Genomic DNA, 10,808 nt, shown 5'->3' on the forward strand with positions numbered 1-10,808 from the left:
TCGCATTGTTGGCATAGCAAGGTGTTGAATACTGACAAACCCTGTACAGAAGAAAGAAAAGCTTGCCTAAGGTGTTTGTAAATCTGTCATTTGACCCAAGAGTCCCTACATTGAAGTCACCTTGCAAGAAGAAAAGACAAATTTGCTTTAATGAGCCCATGTGAGCAAAATGTGGGTATCCTTGATTCCTCTGCAGGATCAAATGTCCATCTGGAACACAAACTTGGCATCCTATTATGGCAGGGACAGATAGAGGGAGGGACAGGCAAAGAGGAATCAAGTAGGACCTGAGGCCACTGGGTAAGATCCCTATCAAGTCTCTGGCCTCCCCGGAATACCAAGGAGGAAAAACAACCCCAGGGGGCTGGGCTGGGGAAGATAGTCTTGCTGGAAAACTTCCCCCGGGGCCAATCAGACAAAGACATGAAGAAATCTTGAAGGATCTGGGCTGCAACAACCCCAGCTAAAACTGCATAAAAGAAAATCTGTCCTTGCTGGGGGTGGGAGGGGGTTACTCTCAGATCTCCCCTCTCCGTGTGAAGAGCTGATTCTATCCTCTTAAAACTTTGCTTTGCTGCCCCCCACTCTGTGTCTGGTCTCCCTCTTCATTCCTCCGAGCGGCGTGACAGAGGACCGTGGGCACTAGAAAGCTGGGGTAAGAAAAAATCCTGAAACTCTTGGGGGCTCCTCCAGGATCTCTGGTCATCATCAAGGACCTCTAACTGTGAGTAGTGGACCCCGAGTCTCTCCTCTCTGTTACAGTCAACATGATGGGCACTCATCATCTCAGAGTGCATAGCGTGGCTGCCATCCTCAAGTCTCGAGTGGTAGGCTCCCACCGGTCCCTCCTCAAGGGGAAGGAATGCAATATCCCCGGGGAAGGTCCCCCCAGACGTCCTCTTGCCAGAGGCCTCCAAGGGATCGCAACCACAGTTCCCCGTTACGGCGAGGAACAGCCTTCTGCCTCTGCCCTCCGTCTGTGGTGGCACCTCTGAGTCCTACCCCTTCACCCGTTACCCTGTCAGGTGGACAGAACACTTAGACACGTGGCCTCCTCCGGGATCTGGCCCAGAACTTGTTAGAAGTAGCCCCCCCACCCCCCACACACCTTGAATTCCCTTATTGGGGTCCCGCCGGCACTGTTCTACCTGCGACCCTCCAGCCACTGAGCATGCTTGCTGTTTTTGTGTGACGGACACTAGATCCTCACACCGTATGGATCAGGCTCGCTGGACATCAGGAGGGATTGCCTCCGGGACACACGGGGACCATTTTATTACACTTGGCAAGGTGCACGCCCCTCTGCTCAGCTGCGACCATCCTAAGATGGACCCTGTCTGGCCGGAACACATCTGAGTAGGTGTTGCTGAGAAGGGCAAGGGAACGGACCTCTACCTTGGCTGTTTCCCCCTTCCCCGGCAGCCCGCCCTGTGCCTCCAGAAATTGGCCTTTGTTAACCACTTAAAACGGGTCTGTCAGACAGAGCAATTTTATCAGGCCCATCATGCCAACTTTCAACGGGCCAGGAAAATTCTGGCACACCCACCCGCCACTAAAGGAGCCTTACTGGGTCACAGCCAGGATCCTTCGAGGCCCGTGGCTGGGAAATGCAAAGAGAATAAGAGTCAGGACAAGCAGGGTCGCTCCCTGGAGGTAGAGCCCGGGAAGAGAGACTCTTAGCGCCTCGCAGAAGAGACCGCGGCCCTGCCTGCCGGTCGCAAAGCCCCCAGGACGCTGGATCGGGAAGAGGCCCTCCTGATCAACTATGAGGAACTGAGGTAAGGGATGCCATTTCCGCTCTTCCTAGAGACGGGCAATTGCAATCCCCTGACCAAAGCCAGTACTCCTTTGCTTCCTGAATAACTGTAACGGTTTGGCCCACAAACCTTAAAGAAAAGGCAGCTTACTTTCCTTTGTTCCAAGGCACGGCCACAGTACAAACAGGAGGAGGAGACATGGCGGCCTGAGGGACGTATCGGTTATAATACCCTGTTGCAACTGGACCGGTTTTGCAAACGTGAGGGAAATGGGGAGAAGTACCCAATGTGCAATGTTTCTGGGCCTTAGGGGAAAATAAGGGCCTGGGCCAGCCTCCTGGCCGCTCTCGTTCATGGCCGGACACTGGGGGACAGGAACGCAAGAAGACCACACCTACACCAAAGGCAGACAGGCAGATGGCGTCCGCAGAGGATTTCCCGCTCCTCGCTCCATCTTCCCTAGGATCTCCACCAATTTATCCAGATTTCAGATCAGGCGCCCTTACCTGCCCGCCCTACCCAGGACCCCCTGCTGATGCTCGGGGGCTCTATCTCTTGCAAGAATATGTAGGACCTGGAGGAGGACCAAGGGGACCTGTCACTGTGGCTCAGGTACATTGCCCTTGTCGTTGCAAGACCAGAGATGAAGGGGGGCCTTGGGGAGTTTTCCAACAGCCCAGATAAATATATAGAAGCCTTCCAAAATTTCACTTATGTGTTTGAATCAACCTGGAAGGAGGTAATGCTCCTGTTCAATCAAACCCTCTCTGAGGTGGAGAAATGCGGGCTCCTGGCCACCGCTGAGAGAACAGGGACGAAGAGCTGATTAATTTTCAGGGCACAGGTGGGCCCATGGGGGACTTCCATTTCCCAACTGGAGCCCAAGCTGTCCCTTCCCAAGACCCCAGTTGGGACCCTAACGATCCCCTCAGAAACTGGTACCTCGGTCACTTCCAGGCCTGCGTTCTGGAGGGATTAAAAAGGTCAAAGGTTCAGGCGCCTGGGTGGCTCAGGCTGTTAAGCGACTGCCTTCGGCTCAGGTCATGATCCTGGAGTCCCGGGATCGAGTCCCGCATCGGGCTCCCTGCTCGGCGGGGGGTCTGCTTCTCCCTCTGACCCTCTTTCCTCTCGTGCTCTCTCTCTCTCTCTCTCTCTCAAATAAATAAAGAAAATCTTTAAAACCTCGAGAGGAAAACACGACGGCCTTCTTAGAGGGGTTGAGGGGGGCTCTCATTAAATATACAGCTATCTCCCCCTATTCTCCTGAGGCTGAGATCATTCTCAAAGACAAATCTGTGATCCAGTCAGCCCTGGATATTCGGAAAAAGCTGCAAAAGTCAGCTGCTTAGAAGAGCTCTTAGGAGCTGGTAACTGGGTCTTTTACAACCGGGACCAAGAGGAGAGTAAGGAACAAGAGAAGAGGCTAAGAAAGAATTCTGAGGCCCTAGTTGCGACCTTATAAGCCCTGAGGCTCTGGTACCAGATGCCACGTCTGTGCCACCCAGGGCACCGGAAGCCAGAATGTCCTCAAAGGGGACAGCCAAAATCAAAGCCCCACAAGCCCTGTCTTACTTGTGGAGGAGGACCGGAAATCTGAATGCCCTCAAGCGTCTCCATCTGCCAGGGCTCAGATGACCTACACCCCGACAGGGTCTGATGGGACCTGGAGCTCTTCATGGTGGCTCCCCAGAACAGCTTGCCGTTGGGAACCCAGAGCCTCGGGTAATTCCCGAGATAGAGGGAGTGCCAGTCAATTTCCTTCCACCTTCCTGGTTCCTCTCTCCACCCCGGGGCCAGCTGTCCAGACTCAGTGCTGTTGTCAAGGGCATCACTGGACAGCCCAGAATCAGATTTTTTTCTCGCCCGCTGGGATGCACCTGGGGAGATCTAATTTTCTCTCACTCCTTGTGAGAGCCCCACACCTCTCTTAGGTGGCGATATTATGGCCAGTCTGGGAGCTCTCATATTGATGGCCCCTGGACAAACTAGCAATTGCCTCCCCTTAATAGAGGCTGATGTTTATCCCCAGGTCTGGGCAACTCAGGGACAAGTGGGTCAGCCCTTACCTGCAGTGCCCATTTGCACACACTTTAAAGACCCCCACAACTTTCCCCTGTCGGAAACAATACCCTCTAAAGCCAGAAGCAGAGAGGGCCTTTTGAGCACTCTGATCCACAGATCCCCAGAGGCAGACAGTGAGTGGGGAGCTTGCGGAAGATTGGCAAGTGGATTTCACACATATGCCTAAGGCACAGGGGTACAAAAGTCTCCGGGTTTGGGTAGATACCCTGCACACACTGGGTGGAGGCCTTCCCCTGCAGAACCAAAAAGGCCACAGAGGTGGTAAATGAAATTGTCCCTCGGTTTGGACTCCCCCAGTCCCTTCAAAGTGATAACAGCCCCTCCCGTAAGTCCCAGGTGACAGAGGAATTCACTGTCACCCCCACTGTGCCTGGACACCCCAATCCTCGGGAAAGGGAGAAAGCACTAATGAGGTTATTTAAAAGCACCTCAGAAAACTAGCACAAGAAACTAGTCAAAATTAGGTGTCTCTACTCCCTATTGCCTTACTCCGGATTAGAAACACCCCCACAGAAAGGTCTTATATGGGAGACCCTTCCGTGTCAATGACCTGCTGGTGACAGGGGAGTCTTTGACTTGGTAAACAGTGTCATCCCTCTGGCAAGGTCTCCGCAAGCTCTTCGGGAGCTTTTTAACCCCCAGCTCCAAGACAACCAACCTTCCCTGTATCGTCCCAGGGACCGAGTGCTTGTGAAAACTCTTCCCTCTTTATCTTTGTCCCTAGAGTCTGTCTGAGAAGGCCCACACACAGTCATCTTAGCCACCCCAACGGCCGTCAAGGTACCCGAGATCGAGATCGAGGCCTGGATCTACCATTCTAGGGTCAAGCCCTGGTTTCCAGTGGAACAAGACAACAGGAAACCAAGATACCACTGCAAGCCTGGGAAGGGCTCAAACGCATCTTTGAAAAACAGAAAAGCCAGCAACACCAAGCTAAGTACTTCAACTCCTGATCAAACATGCCTTCGAATGCATTTATTCTCTTTCTCCTTCTTTCTCTTCCCGAACTTCTACATTGCCACTCATCTGCAGGGACCCTAGGATGGGTTCAACTCAATGCCACTCCCCTCAATTTGACTGATTGTTGGATATGTGGGAATGACTCAGTAGGAACTGCTGTGCCCGCCCCTATTGCGGTCTGGCTACAGGCTAATTACTCCGTCACGCCTTTTGTCTCCTATATTAATTCATTCCCCACTCAAAATATAGAGCAACTATTCTTTAAAGCCTGGAAGAAGGACATGGAAACCAAAGTAGCCAGTGTCCCTTGGTCCAACAATACCCCAAACCTTGCCTGGTTGGATCGGCTCCAGCTCAGTACCTCAACAACATTCCCTATTTGCTTTGAAAACTCCATTTACACTCCAAACTCAGGGTTCTTTGTAGGAAATCTTTCCACGTCCCAATGCAACTTCACCTTCCAAGTCACTTCGACCTCTATAGAAGAACACTGGAATAGTTCCCTGTTCAACTCCCTCAGCTCCTACAAAGATCCTGATAAACCTCACCTCTTTCTCCGGGCCCAGTATCCCCCAAAGGAAAAGACATCTTTTTGTACCTCTGCTAACAACTCCTGTTCAGCAGGGTGGTCTCAGGTGTCCTGCCATTCTTCTACACTAGGATTGGCCAAAGGTTTACTCCTCTCATCCCAAGAATTCTTTCTGAAAATCTATCCTTCCAGCTCACTTGCTTCCACAGTGGGCGAGCGGCTCCGTTTAGATGCTTCCCTAATATGGAAAAAATTGTCAGGAGCTGCCTCTACCTCCCCGCCAAAGCTTCTCTTTAAATATGGGTTCCACCTAAATCTCCGAGCAGAGGACGGTTTATTCTTCGGTTGCGGGAAAAGGGCATACGTTACCTTACCCCCGCAGTGGAGAGGGCGATGCTCTTTAGCCTACTTAGCTCCGCTCACGGACTACGCCCCCGGGTCCAGCCACATGCGGCAGGCTGTAAACCAAACCAAGCCTGGGGTATAGAGACTCGCAGTACGCACACAGCAAAGAAACTCCCCAGGCCCTGGACCTCCTAACCCCCCACGCAGGGGTACCTGCACCCTCCTCCAGGAAGAAAGCTACTTTTATATTAACAACACGGGTCAGGTGGTCACTCATTCAGATTCATCAGGTAACCTGGTGGCCCAAATAGAGGACCTCTCCTCCTGGTGGACCTCCCTTCGGGCCCAGCTGTTACGCTGACTGACTATGGCCATTCAGGGCCCCAGTATTAGTCCTCTTCCTTCTGCTTCTTTGACGACCTTGTATTCTAAATGACCTTATCCAATTTGTGTCTTCTCGTTTAGAGTCCATCAGGCTTCAAATGGTCCTGTCTATGCAGCCACAGATGGAGACAGCCCCTACCTATTATAGGGGCCTCTGGACAGACTTCTGAACCAGTCGACGCCCCTCCCCAGCAGGAAGTAGCCATAGATCGGTCATCACCCCTGTTCCTTATGGCAGTTAGGAGTTACCTGTTCAGAGGGGGGAATATGGCAGGGACGGATGGGAGAGGGACAGGCAGAGAGCCATACAGTAGGACCAGAGGCCCCAGGGGTAAGATCGGCATCGTGCCTGCTCAGCCTCCCTGAAAAACCACAGAGAAAAACAACCCCAGGGGGCTGGGCTCGGGAAGATAGCCTCGCTGGAAAACTTCCCCGGCTGATCAAAGACATGAAGAAATCCTGAATGATCTGCCTTGAAAGAACCCCAGCTAAAACTGCACAAAAGGCAAACTCCTCTCATTGCTCGGGGGGGTATTTTTCTTGGATTCTTCCCCCAAGTGGAGAGCTGATTCTATCCTCTTAATAAAACTTTGCTTTGCTGCCCCCCACTCTGTCTGGTCTCCCTCTTCATTCGTCGGAGTGGCGGGACCGAGGACAGTGGGCACCAGAAAGCTGAGATAAGAAGAAAGTCCTGAAACACTATGACTGGCCTACCTTCCCTTTTCTCCTAATTCAGCTGAATCTCACTGAGTAGGACTCACGCCACTAAATGGTCCTGCATTAGTCACACAGATTGGTAGGTTCCAAGTTTCAAATAGGTTCAGGCAGAGAATGCATTTCGTAGTTGTCCACATACACAGAAATCACTAAAGATGACATGGAATTACGTTAGGAAGATCATGTGCTTTTGCAACAACTGTGAAAGGTGGACATTGTAAGTCAGATTTTTACCTTAACTCTATGGGGACCCAATCAGTCATGATGCTGTCCATTTCCGCCGCTGCCCCTTTCACCCCCTTCATCATACCCTTCTCATCACCAAGTCACTAGCTGGAGAGCGCCTTCTGTTTCTCTCCACCCATGGACACAGCAGCTAATGTTTACTTCTTACTCATGGATATCTTAATGAAAATCAGATTCTATGGCATTCTTAGTCTGTTGGAATAAATTTATTTTGAGTCTCTTGAAATATTTATATGTCCTATAGTTAAACCTAAACTGCAATCACAAGCCAAGACAGACAGAATTGAAGTGACCACAGCAATCACAAAGAGGAGGTAAATGTTACCTTTAAAAAGGTGTCTTTTTAATTTATGATCATATGATGTCAGAGGACCCAGATCCTGATTTCAGTAAATCTGACTGTTCAGTTGTTCCCTCTTAAAAAGTCACCTGCATTATCTGAGTTTGTAAATTTTAAATAGCAATTTCTCTTAGACCTAGAAATGTCAAGTAGAGTTATACAGCTCAAGGAAAGCCTGTGAGTTCTTTCTTTTAGTAAGAAAATATGCTGTTTTTATCATTGATGTTGATGGCGTGACAGGGTTCAGTACAAATCTCCTAGAATGAGCCACTTTGACACGTGGATTATTTTGAGCTGAAGACAACTGGGCTCAAAATACTCAGGAAGAGCTTTTTACCTCCCCCCTTAACTGCCTAAACGAATTTGAATAGGTCCAGTCCAGGAAGTGAGCGATCCGCAGAGATAAGTACAAAGAGTATGAGCCAGGTGTGGTAAGCTGAGGGGCAGCAGGACCGGTTCCTTCACATTCCTCCCTGTGTCTCCTCGGTCTCCGCAAGGCTGGGCAAACACTTGTTTGCCGAACATTTGCCCTTCCCATCTTCCTGTGAACTTTCTTTCTTCTCTTCGATAACATACAAGCCTCAAATTTAGATGAGCCCCTGACTGTTGGGGAGCCTCTCCTGTCTGTGTGGGGCTCCTGCATGAACAAAATTAAATGTTTTTCCCTTGTTATTCTGTTCTATGTCAACTTAATGACTAGACCACCCAAAGAACCTAGAAGGGAAGGAAGGACAAGTTTTTTCGCCCCAACAGATGAAAACTACTAGTACTTGTTTATTGCATTGTTTGTCTTCCTCACAAGAACCACTACACTGTTAAATTGTTATTCAAATTTTATTATTGGTGTGGTTTTGATTTATCAAACCAATGAGCCCATAATCGAATAATTGACAAATAAATATACATTTTTGTTTTAAGTAAAATACCCAAGTGTGATACATCATTGCTTATGATTCCCTGTTGACTGAATTTTTTTGTTTATCAACTCTCACTCCAATGTCACTGGATAAAATGTGTACTATTATTAGTTACATAATCAGAAAAACATTTTAAACTTTTTTTAAAGGAGGTAACAAAGTTTGAACAGTCTTGATAAAAAAAATTCAGATATTTGTAATTGCAATTAGATCCAGAAGAACAAGTTAGAACTTCATAGTTTACACTGTGAAGCTATTTTCATAGGACGTAAAGTTCAATTTTAGTAGCAGAAGATTTATGGGAAAAAAATTTTTTTTAAACTGAAGTGTGGTTGACCCAGATGGAAGCAGTATTTAAGCTTTCTTTCTGGAGTTGATCTTCCCATTAATTTCTCTCTCCGCAGACTCCATGAAACCACCTAATAGTGTCTTCCCAAATTAGATTTATTGTGCATCTTATCCAGTAGTTGACAAAATCCCTTAGAGAGTGGGTTTTATTCATATTTGCAACTTCCTTGACATTAGTTCAATGACGACCCCATAAAATATGGTCAATAAATTGTGTTAATTTTATAATAACAAAAACCGTATAACATAGGTAAGTGGTACAAAATAAAAACAAAAAAGAGCACCTGGGCGGCCCAGTCTGTTACACATCTGCCTTGGCTCAGGTCATGATCCCAGGGTGGGTGTCGGGCTCCCCGCTGAGCGGGGGGTCTTCTTCTCCCTCCCCCCTCCCCCCTCCCCCCTGTTTGTGAGCCTGTGCATTCTCTCAAATAAATACATAAAATATTTTTTAAAATGATAAAATAAAAACCAAAAAAGAAGTTGAAAGTTAAACAAGGATGGAAAGCATGACGGAAAACAGAGGGGTTTTTAAGTGAGCAACTTGAAAGCAATCACCCAGTGGAGGCAGCGTGAGGATGAGACCGGTCCAAGGAGCAAAGACCAGTTTGAAAGGCTGAAATTGCCTTTTCAGTTCATGACATTAATTTGTCTGGGAAAAGGTTGTTCTGGATGACATTATTAATTTGGTTTACCTCCTGCTTGCTCCCCCAGTCTATCAACAATCTCACATTTAAATAAATGCTACAGATGCTAATGGATTGTACTTACCTGGTGGCAGAATGAAACAGCTTCAGTGACCTGGGGCACTGGTGCTTTGGAGGAAGGTGGGGACTCTGGACAAGGGCAAACACCCAGGGTTTTTGGCTCTCACTGAGGCTCTCAAACAATGCCTTTCCCCTGACGGTGTGTTTTTTTGTGGTTTTTATAAATCTCTCATCTTCCAGACTTTTACATGTGCTTACTGTTTAGATTGTTTCTATGAAAATATTAGTTTTCCTGGTGTAGTGGTAATGTTTCAGGAGGGGGTTTTGTAAAGAGGGAGTAGCAATGAGTCCTTTGCTGTGATCATCCTTCACTTACATTTTTAGCTGTTAGGATACTGTTTAGAAGTATTTCAAGGGGCGCCTGGGTGGCTCAGTTGGTTGAGCGACTGCCTTCGGCTCAGGTCATGATCCTGGAGTCCCGGGATCGAGTCCCCCATCGGGCTCCCTGCTCGGCGGGGAGTCTGCTTCGTCCTCTGACCCTATCCCCTCTCATGTGTGCTCTCTCTCTCATTCTCTCTCTCTCAAATAAATAAATAAAATCTTAAAAAAAAAGAAGTATTTCAAAACACAATACATGATAAAGATGTACATACAGAAATAAGAAATTTGCACAGAAGAATAAAGTAACAGATGTTCATTTTGTTAGGGTAATAAATATTAAAAATGTATTTTGACCAAAAATAAATGTCCCTAAAAATCTATTGAAGGAGAGCAGATTTTGTCACCCCAAAATATGTCTCTTTGGCATAAGGAGGATTATCTTTTTAAGATATTATTCATTTGAGAGAGAGTGAGATCACACAGGGATCCTGATGCAGGGCTTGTCCCAGCACCAGGATCATGACCTGAGCTGAAGGCAGATGCTTAACCTACTGAGCCACCCAGATGCCCCCAGTATAGGGATTATTTTGAGCTAAAGGCAGTCAAATTTAGCAGATTCAGGAAACCCTCTTAACTTCCCCTCAACTGCCTAAATTTACATTGGAAAGGAGGCCTGTACCGGGAAAAGAGCTATTACCAGAGATACCTTTTAACCCAACAAAGTTATCTGCATAACAAGGTAACCTTTATTTTCCAAACAATTCTCTCCTGCCTGTAAATGGTTTTCTTTCCCCTTATTCTCCCAGACCCTTACCCTTTTCCTTAGTTCAGAATGTTATATAAGACTCAATTAACTGGGTGCAGTGTGGGTCTTATATTTTTGAGGCTTCCCTACATATGAAGTTTGTTTGTTTTACTCATGTTAAACTATCTCATATCAATTATTAGATCAGCCAAAGAACTTAGAAGGGAAATATTCCCCCCTACATACTATTAATACATATTTAAGATAAATGTGGACTCTTAATAATATGATAATATGTAGCAAAAATAAGTATTCATTATTTAGCATTTTATATATAATGTAGAATATGTTTT

The 10,808-nt window shown here is 47.5% G+C and overlaps 1 long non-coding RNA gene across 1 annotated transcript; it reads left to right on the top strand.

Annotated features, from left to right (window-relative positions):
* The first annotated feature begins 6 nt into the window (after window positions 1–6).
* Window positions 7–6,665, top strand: LOC145719252 (uncharacterized). Its single transcript, XR_014142267.1, has 2 exons — window positions 7–1,778; window positions 4,564–6,665. It is a non-coding gene; the product is annotated as an uncharacterized LOC145719252 (long non-coding RNA).
* The last annotated feature ends 4,143 nt before the right edge of the window (window positions 6,666–10,808 follow it).

The sequence above is a fragment of the Leptonychotes weddellii genome, unplaced genomic scaffold (assembly GCF_054177405.1).
Source record: "Leptonychotes weddellii isolate Sample4059 unplaced genomic scaffold, ASM5417740v2 HiC_scaffold_3574, whole genome shotgun sequence".
NCBI classification, from domain to species: domain Eukaryota; kingdom Metazoa; phylum Chordata; class Mammalia; order Carnivora; family Phocidae; genus Leptonychotes; species Leptonychotes weddellii.